General features: G+C 40.6%; 1 protein-coding gene across 1 annotated transcript in view; it reads right to left on the bottom strand.

Moving 5' to 3' along the window:
* The window catches only part of LOC115223951 (ras-related protein Rab-43), a 53,996-nt gene extending 53,398 nt beyond the window's left edge, over window positions 1-598 (bottom strand). The window contains exon 1 of the mRNA XM_029794697.2: window positions 1-598. This exon is cut by the window's left edge and continues 204 nt beyond it. The gene's annotated coding sequence lies outside the window, so the exon portion shown is untranslated.
* Between the last annotated feature and the right edge of the window lie 9,320 nt (window positions 599-9,918).

Below are 9,918 nucleotides of genomic sequence, written 5' to 3'. Positions count from 1 at the left end.
CACAATAAAAAATAATTAATTAAAAATATAAGCCTTGATGTATAATGTCTGTCCGTATATATCTAACCAGACTGTCTCTTTTCCTTTCTGTATATATATAATATATTCTTGTGATCCTTATTTCCTTCGAAGTCCCACCCCGATACTATCGGTCCTCGTTCGCCGCCTTCGTCATAGCCAGCCACTTGCGACTTGGTCTCTCTCTTTAGAAATAATATATTTATATACACCATGTATTGAGTGCTTTTTTCTTTCGTTTGTAAACATACACGTATATATAAATTACAGCACTTCTCTCTCCATATAGTCTTCTTTGCGTGTGTGTATGTATGTGTGTATATATTGACAGAGATGGGTAGGCTAGTAGATCGGGTGTATGTAGAGGTATTGGTATATTAATATATAAATATATATATGTGTGTGTATATATGTGTGTATGTATAAATGTGGGTATGTATGAGCGGTTCGGTTAATGTCCAGAACAGTAGCAGCAACACAGGCAAGTGCGTGCTGGAATCGAAATGACACACACGAAACCTACTACACACGTCTCGCCTCTCATACACACACGCACTCGCTCCGTATGGAGGTGCGCGTGCGCGTGATCGTATGCGGGTGTATGTGTGTGTGTGCGTGTGTGCGTCTCTCTGTCTCTATGCGTTTGTGTCCATTTATATATATAATATATATATATATATATATATATATCTGTATGTAGGAATAACTATATGTGTGCGTGAGTGTGGATTTATATATATATATAATATATATATATATATATATATATATGTGTGTGTATGTATGAGCAGCTATATGTTTGTGTGAGTGAGCATTATATATATATATGTATGTGTGTGTATGAACAACTATATATGTGTGTGAGTGAGCATTTATGTATGTATGTGTATGTATGAGCAGCTATATATGTGTGTGAGTGAGCATTTATGTATGTGTATGTATGAGCAGCTATATATGTGTGCGTGAGCGAGCATTTATATATATGTATGTGTATGTATGAGCAGCTAAATGTGTGTGTGTGTGTGCGTATAGTATGTAGGTATGTGTCTACATGTGTGTGGGTGTGCGTTACACAAAAGTATGTGTAAGCGTAGAAACCGGAAGTGACGTAAGCACAGCTTCAGCAATCACTTCCTTCAAAGGTTACCTGTCCCGCCGCAGGCTGTCTCACCCTGACATTCTTTATCTCTTTATCTTAAAACCCCCAACAGTAGCCGAAGATAAAATATCTTCCGGGTAGGCGACGATTCCGGCGACGCAGTTTCGATTTCAGAAAATAGTCACTGGAATCGGTAGACATAAACGGACTGGATTATTCTCGTGGTTTCGTCTCCAGGGCAGGGTCCCCTGACCTTCATAGTTCTCGCCGAGATTACTAACACACACGATGTGTGCTTCGTATCCGACTTTAATATCCGTAAATCGATGTCTGCTGCAGAGAAAACATGAGAAGGAGGAGAATTCCAAAAGAGTGGACGTTCCGAGGAGGAATAACTGGACATGGTGTTTAGTGTGGAATATCGTGGATGAGAGGGGGTGGGTTAGAGGAATTGGGGGTGAAAAGGGAGCTAGCTCTGAGGCGGGGCAGAGGGCATAAGATACTCGAACCCTTAATCAAAGTGGGGAACCTTTTCTGTAATTAAAAGCTATATTGATTTAAGCGAAATCGAACACGGCGATCGTTCGCGCGCGCACGCGTACTTGGTTATGGATCGGCGGAATTGTTAGCAAGTCGGAGACGTTGCTTCGCGGCATTTGCGTTCTGAGTTCAAATTCTGCTAGGGTCAACCTGGATCTTTTCCGTTTGAACGGCAGTTTTTTTCTAGCGGTGTCATATGAAATTGCCACCTATAATTATGACCCTAGTATCGATCTATTGCATTTCAATCTGTTTTAGGGTTAGGGGTGGGAGGAAGGGTATCTTTTTTTTTCTTCAGAAATGTAAATAAACCCAATCTGTTTCTTAAACGAGCGACATATTCATACGGCACAGAATGCTTTTTACCTCAATAGACGTAATTGATTGGTTGAAATTGCAGAAATTGAAGAAAAAACAACAAATACCTTACAAACTATAGAATTTTCTCAATAAAGCCAAGAGAAAAAGATGTTTTATAAACACATTCTACCAGTATACGAAGTTTAAATTTTTTTAGTTACCCAGAAATTATGTTAAAAACTGCCGTTCAAACCGAAAAGATCCGTCAACCTTATCCTTTAAAGGTCAATAAAACAACCTGACAAAAATTGGAGTTGGTTATCAATTAGCCCCTCCTTGCAAAATTCCAGGTCTTATGCTTAGTAAGGGTGGAGAAGGAAGTGATACACCCCAGTGAATTTCTGATAAGATGGGTGGGCGGCTGTGACAAAAACGGTTTGAGTGAAAGGCCCCACTCTAAGTATGCGCCTGTAGAATGAAGAGCATGAGAGAGGGCTTGTACCTTTTGTGGTCTGGGTAGTCCTGAATTTATGGGGTTCCTTAAACCTTTAGCGTTCTGATTAATCTGCTAAATGCAATGTTTATGCATTCACATTGTTATAAATTAATCCGGCATAATTTCATAGTCTTAGGATTTTGATGGTGTGATTGTTTATTTTTAGAATTATATTGTTGGGTAGGTGTGAGAGGCCAAATCAGGCCGGTTTTAGCATAAAACACGTAGATATTAATGTCTTGTAGGCCCGCGGTATATCGTTATGCAATCAAAATATGCTACGAAGTATATCAAATGTTTTTGCAAGTCAATACCGTATACTACTGTGTTAGGAATGCATTTAAGTCACGTAAGGTCATCTCTACAGATTTTCTATAGAAACAATAGGCGCAGGAGTGGCTGTGTGGTAAGTAGCTTGCTAACCAGCCACATGGTTCCGGGTTCAGTCCCACTGCGTGGCATCTTGGGCAAGTGTCTTCTGCTATAGCCCCGGGTCGACCAATGCCTTGTGAGTGGATTTGGTAGACGGAAACTGAAAGAAGCCTGTCGTATATATGTGTATATATATATATATATATGTGTGTGTGTGTGTGTGTTTGTCCCCCTAGCATTGCTTGACAACCGATGCTGGTGTGTTTGCGCCTCCGTCACTTAGCAGTTCGGCAAGGGAGACCGAAAGAATGAGTACTGGGCTTACAAAGAATAGGTTCTGGGGTCGATTTGCTCGGCTGGGGACGGTGCTCCAGCATGACCGCAGTCGGATGACTGAAACAGGTAAAGGAGTAAGAGTAAAGAATACGTACACCCGATGGTTAGGGCTAGGTTTAGGGTTAGGGATATGGTTAGGGTTTTTGTAATGTCGAAAACGGGTGGTGTACGTATTCAAATTCCGCTGGAGTCAACTTTGCCTTTCATCCTTTCCTGGGTTGAGTAAATAAATACCAGTTATGCACTGGGGTCGATGTAATCGACTTAATCCTTTCCTACAAATTTGAGGCCTTATGCCTCCAGTAGAAAGGATTATTATTATTATTATTATTATTATTAAAGACACGACTTTAATAATGGCAATGGAATGGCAGAATTTTTAGAACGTGAGAAAAAGTGTCCTGCAACATTTGTTCAGGCTCCTCATGTTCTGAGTTCAAATCTCACTGAGGTCACCTTAGACTTTTTATCTTATCGGGTCGGGTCAATGATATAAAGTACCACTTGAGCAATAGTGTCCTCCTATCCCAAATTTCAGTCTGTGTGTCTTTATTAGAAAGAGTTATTACTATTCAAGATAAAACTAAGGCAGAAGGTTGGCAAAACAGACAGCATATCTGGTAAAATCTTTTGTCTTAATGTTCTGAGTTCAAATTCCACCGAGGTCGATTTTTGCCTTTCATCCTTTTGGGGGTTAATGAACTCTGGTGCTGTTGTAATCAACTTATCCTCTCTCCCCAAATTGCTGGCCTTGTGCCAAAATTTGAAACCAATTTTACAAACACCTGAGGCAGTGGGCTGGTGGAATCATTAGCATACAAAGCGAAATGCTCAGCAGCATTCCGAGTTCAAATTCCGCCATGGTCAACTTTGCCTTTCATCCTTTCGGGGTTGATAAATTACTTAATTAATGTAGCAACTAGGGAAATACTGCTAAGCATTTTGTCTAGTGTGCTAATCATTCTGTCACCTCACCACCTTTATAATAATAATAATAATAATAATAATAATAATAATAATAATATAATAATAATAATAATAATAATAATAATAATAATCATCATCATCATCATCGTTTAGCATCCACTTTCCATGCTAGCACGGGTTGGACGGTTCAACTGGGGTCTGGGAAGCCAGAAGGCTGCACCAGACTCCAAGCTGATCTGGCAATGTTTCTACGGCTGGATGCCCTTCCTAACGCCAACCACTCCGTGAGTGTAGTGGGTGCTTTTTACGTGCCACCGTCACAGGTGCCAGATGAGACTGGCAAACGGCCACGATCAGATGGTGCTTTTTACGTGCCATAATAATAATAATAATAATAGTCATAATGGTTTCAAATTTTGGCACAAGGCCAGCGATTTTAAGGGAGTGGCCAAGTTGATTTCATCGACCCCAGTGTTTCAGAGATGACCTTACGTGACTTAAATGCATTCCTAACACAGTAGTATACGGTATTGACTTGCAAAAACATTTGATATACTTCGTAGCATATTTTGATTGCATAACGATATACCGCGGGCCTACAAGACATTAATATCTACGTGTTTTATGCTAAAACCGGCCTGATTTGGCCTCTCACACCTACCCAACAATATAATTCTAAAAATAAACAATCACACCATCAAAATCCTAAGACTATGAAATTATGCCGGATTAATTTATAACAATGTGAATGCATAAACATTGCATTTAGCAGATTAATCAGAACGCTAAAGGTTTAAGGAACCCCATAAATTCAGGACTACCCAGACCACAAAAGGTACAAGCCCTCTCTCATGCTCTTCATTCTACAGGCGCATACTTAGAGTGGGGCCTTTCACTCAAACCGTTTTTGTCACAGCCGCCCACCCATCTTATCAGAAATTCACTGGGGTGTATCACTTCCTTCTCACCCTTACTAAGCATAAGACCTGGAATTTTGCAAGGAGGGGCTAATTGATAACCAACTCCAATTTTTGTCAGGTTTGTTTTATTGACCTTTAAAGGATAGGTTGACGGATCTTTTCGGTTTGAACGGCAGTTTTTAACATAATTTCTGGTAACTAAAAAATTTAAACTTCGTATACTGGTAGAATGTGTTTATAAAACATCTTTTTCTCTTGGCTTTATTGAGAAAATTCTATAGTTTGTAAGGTATTTGTTTTTTCTTCAATTTCTGCAATTTCAACCAATCAATTACGTCTATTGAGGTAAAAAGCATTCTGTGCCGTATGAATATGTCGCTCGTTTAAGAAACAGATTGGGTTTATTTACATTTCTGAAGAAAAAAAAAGATACCCTTCCTCCCACCCCTAACCCTAAAACAGATTGAAATGCAATAGATCGATACTAGGGTCATAATTATAGGTGGCAATTTCATATGAAACACTGGGGTCGATGAAATCAACTTGGCCACTCCCTTAAAATCGCTGGCCTTGTGCCAAAATTTGAAACCATTATGACTATTATTATTATTATTATTATTATTATGGCACGTAAAAAGCACCATCTGATCGTGGCCGTTTGCCAGTCTCATCTGGCACCTGTGACGGTGGCACGTAAAAAGCACCCACTACACTCACGGAGTGGTTGGCGTTAGGAAGGGCATCCAGCCGTAGAAACATTGCCAGATCAGATTGGAGTCTGGTGCAGCCTTCTGGCTTCCCAGACCCCAGTTGAACCGTCCAACCCGTGCTAGCATGGAAAGTGGATGCTAAACGATGATGATGATGATGATTATTATTATTATTATTATTATTATTATTATTATTATAAAGGTGGTGAGGTGACAAAATGCTTAGCAGTATTTCCCTAGTTGCTACATTCTGAGTTCAAATTCCGCCAAGGTCAACTTTGCTTTTTGTCCTTTCAGGGTTGATAAATTAAGTACCAGTGAAACACTGGAGTCGCTGTAATCGATTTGGCCACTCCCTTAACATTGCTGGCCTTGTGCCAAACTTTGAAATCATTATTATAGATAACTCTTTTCAAGTTTTCTTTTAGATTTTTCCTATTTCCTTTCTTGTCCTCAACAATTAGTTTGGACTCGTACACTGTTCACTTTCCAGACATTTGTACATTACTGCATATGCTTTATACGCACTTTTGACAAGTTGTGGTGCACCTGAGCACTCACCATCATCATCATCATCGTTAATGTCCGCTTTCCATGCTAGCATAGGTTGGACAGTTCGACTGGGGTCTAGGAAGCCAGGAGGCTGCACCAGGCTCCAGTCTGATCTGGCAGTGTTTCTACAGCTGGATGCCTTTCCTAACGCTAACCACTCCGTGACTGTAGTGTGTCTTTTTACATACCACTGGCACAGGTGCCAGGGGAGGCTGGCCACGGCCACTTACGGTTGGTGCTTTTTACGTGCCACCGGCACGGAAGCCAGTCAAGGCGGCACTGGCATCGACCATGTATGGATGGTGCTTTTTAGGTGCCAGGGTAGGCTGGCAACGGCCATGAATAGTTGGTGCTTTTTACGTGCCACCGGCACGGGAGCCAGTCAAGGTGGCGCTGGCATCGGCCACATACAGATGGTGCTTTTTATGTCATTATTATTATTATAAAACTTTCCTTTTATGAATCTGAATTTACTCTAGTGGCTGGAAAAAACTGGGAATGTGTATCATATATTGACCTCCTGGAATCTGTCCAGAGACGTGCAACCAAACGCATACCCTCCATCAGACACCTACCATATTCTGAGCGCTTTGTTTCCCTGGGCATGGATTCACTGAAGCTCCGGCGTCTGGCGACGGACTTGGTAAACACCCACAAAGTTATCAACCACCTCACCAACAACACTGAACACCTTTTTGATCTCCATGTGTCTAACACACGTGGACATGCCTACAAAGTCAGAAAACAACACAGCTCCCATGACTTTCGGAAACATTTTTTCACGCTCAGAGTTGCTGAAGCATGGAATAAACTGCCTGCGTCAGTTGTTGACTGCCATGACACTGCATCCTTTAAGGCCCTCATGCTTTCCGAAATCCGTCGAAACTACACCTGATTATATATACACTTTAGATGAGTTGTAGTGCACCTGAGCAATGTATACAATGTTTTATTATTATTATTATTATTATTATTATTATTATATGGTGCATGGATGCCAGGGAATTATGCCCTGAGTATCAGATGTTATACTCTGAACAGGTAAAGGATTAAAATGATCAGGTGCTTATTAGTGTTAGGTCAACCCTGATATAGTAGACATGTTACCAGACAAAAAATACCCTTTGTCACTAACTTATCATATCTTGAACATCTTGTTTCTCTGGGCATTGACACGTTAAAGCAACAATGTCTAGTAGCTGACGTAGTAGAAGCCGACAAGATTATCCACCATCTTTCCAATGACAACTTTAGACACCATTTTGAATTCAAAATCTCTGCCAAATACTTATAAAATCAAAAAAAAAGCAGCACAGCACTCATGACTTTCAGAAACATGGTTTTCACATTCCAAATTGCCGAAACATGAATTTAGTCCAGCAAATCAATCCCAGTACTTATTTTCCTTGATTCTGGTATTTATTTTATCACTCTCTTTTGCTGAACTGCTGGGTTGTGGGGGACGTAGACAAATCAACACCAGTTGTCAAGCGATGGTGGGGGACAAACACACACAATGACACACATACACCATGCATGACAGTGTAAGCACCCCGAGAGAAATGTTGGACAAAAGAAGCATTGGTTGTTAGCTGTCAGGACACTGCAGCCTTTAAACATTCAATGAGTCCCAAAATATGCCAACTCCACACCGGATGTACCTGTGCACCCTTCCTTTTTATGCTTCTTTTACTGTTCATGTTTCTGTCTCCTTGTGGTTTATTCTATGTTCTGAGTATTTATATATCGAGCTGTCATTGTTGTCTTTCTTCACTTGACTTACTGCTGCTTTCTGACCCCTTTTCTACCAAGTTGTAGGGAACCTGAGCAGTGTATATAATGTCATCATCATTGTTTAACGCCTGCTTTCAATGCTAGCATGGGTTGGACGATTTTGACTGAGGACTGGCGAACCAGATGGCAGCACCAGGCTCCAATCTTGATCTGGCAGTTTCTACAACTGGATGTCCTTCCTAATGCCAAACACTCCGAGAGTGTAGTGGGTGCTTTTTATGTGCCACCGGCACGGGGGCCAGTCAGGCGGCACTGGCAATGACCTCGCTCGAATCAAATTCGACGACTGGCATCCGTGCTAGAGGGGTGCAAAGAGCACCAGATGAGGGTGATCGTTGACAGAGCGGCTAACCGGCTTCCGTATATTTTTTAAATAATTTTTAATGATATTCTCTGGCTGTCTTATTCACATTCCCAAGCCCAGAATGGTGAAACCATAGAATAAAAAATCCACATTGGTCCTTAGTTGTCAGGACACTGCATCCTTCCATGCTTCCTGAAATTCCCCAACACAAATCCTGATGTGCCTATACACTCTTTCCTCATTGTGACTCTTTTAACATCCACTTTTCTTTCCTTTTGTGTTTTACTCAATGTACAGTAATTCCTCGCCATATCACGGTTCACCTGTCATGGTTTATTATTTAAGCTTACCTCAATTCCTCCATGGTGTAGTTTTGCATTTATAATAAAATAAATATATACAAATTATAAAAACAATAATAAAAATAATATATATATATACAGTACTGTTTCTAGGGAATAAGACAACAGGAGAACATCGTTAGAAAAATATTTAATAACTAAGGAGCACTCTGTCGGTTACTGAGACCTTTGGAGATATGCTGTGAGAGGAAATAAGAAAGAACAAGTGAACATGAACATGAGAGAGAGAAATGATTCTGTTGTTGTTTGGCCCCAGGTCAACCCCGCTTGAGGTAATTCCAGCCTAGGAATTGTTTTACCAAGGGACAGTCCACCTAGGATTACTTTATCAAATGTGAACTTCTCTTGTAAGATATTGGAGTATGATCTGAGGGAGACTCAGCTGCTATTTCTAGCAGCTCGCATTTCTACATAGATAAGGACCGTAGTTGGCTCACTGGAAACGATATAGATGATAATGGCAAGCATGGTAGAATGAACATTTGATAAGAATATGGAACTCTGTAGAATGGTAATATGTGGTTAGCAGAGCGTTACTAAACGATAATTGAGACTGGCAGATAATATAATAGGAAGACTGATAGGAGAAAATCTAAAAATTAATAGATCTGAGGCAAAAATAGACTTGTTGCTATTGTTTAGCCCTGGGTCAGTGAAAGCAAGTGGCCTTGTGGTTAAGTCATTTGGCTCACAAATTCTAAGGTCGTGGGTTCAATTTCTGGTGGTGTGTTGTGTCCTTGAACAAGACACTTTATTTCACATTGCTCCATCAGTCCCCTCAGCTGGCAAAAATGAATAGTACTTGGATTTCAAAGGGCCAGACTTGTCACATCGAATCTCCCTGAGAACTATGGTAAGCATATGCGTATCTGTGGAATACTCAACCACTTGCATGTTAATTTCATGAGCAGGAGTGGCTGTGTGGTAAGTAGCTTGCTAACCAACCACATGGTTCCGGGTTCAGTCCCACTGCGTGGCACCTTGGGCAAGTGTCTTCTACTATAGCTTCGGGCCGACCAAACCCTTGTGAGTGGATTTGGTAGATGGAAACTGAAAAGAAGCCCGTCATATATATGTATATATATATATTTTTTATTTTTTATTTTTATTGCCCACAAGGGGCTAAACACAGAGGGGACAAACAAGGACAGACAAAGGGATTAAGTCAATTACATCAACCCCAGTGCA

Source organism: Octopus sinensis, linkage group LG24 (genome assembly GCF_006345805.1).
Source record: "Octopus sinensis linkage group LG24, ASM634580v1, whole genome shotgun sequence".
Lineage (NCBI taxonomy): Eukaryota > Metazoa > Mollusca > Cephalopoda > Octopoda > Octopodidae > Octopus > Octopus sinensis.
Note: the sequence above shows the minus strand (reverse complement) of the source record. Positions and strands in the feature narration are given on the sequence as shown.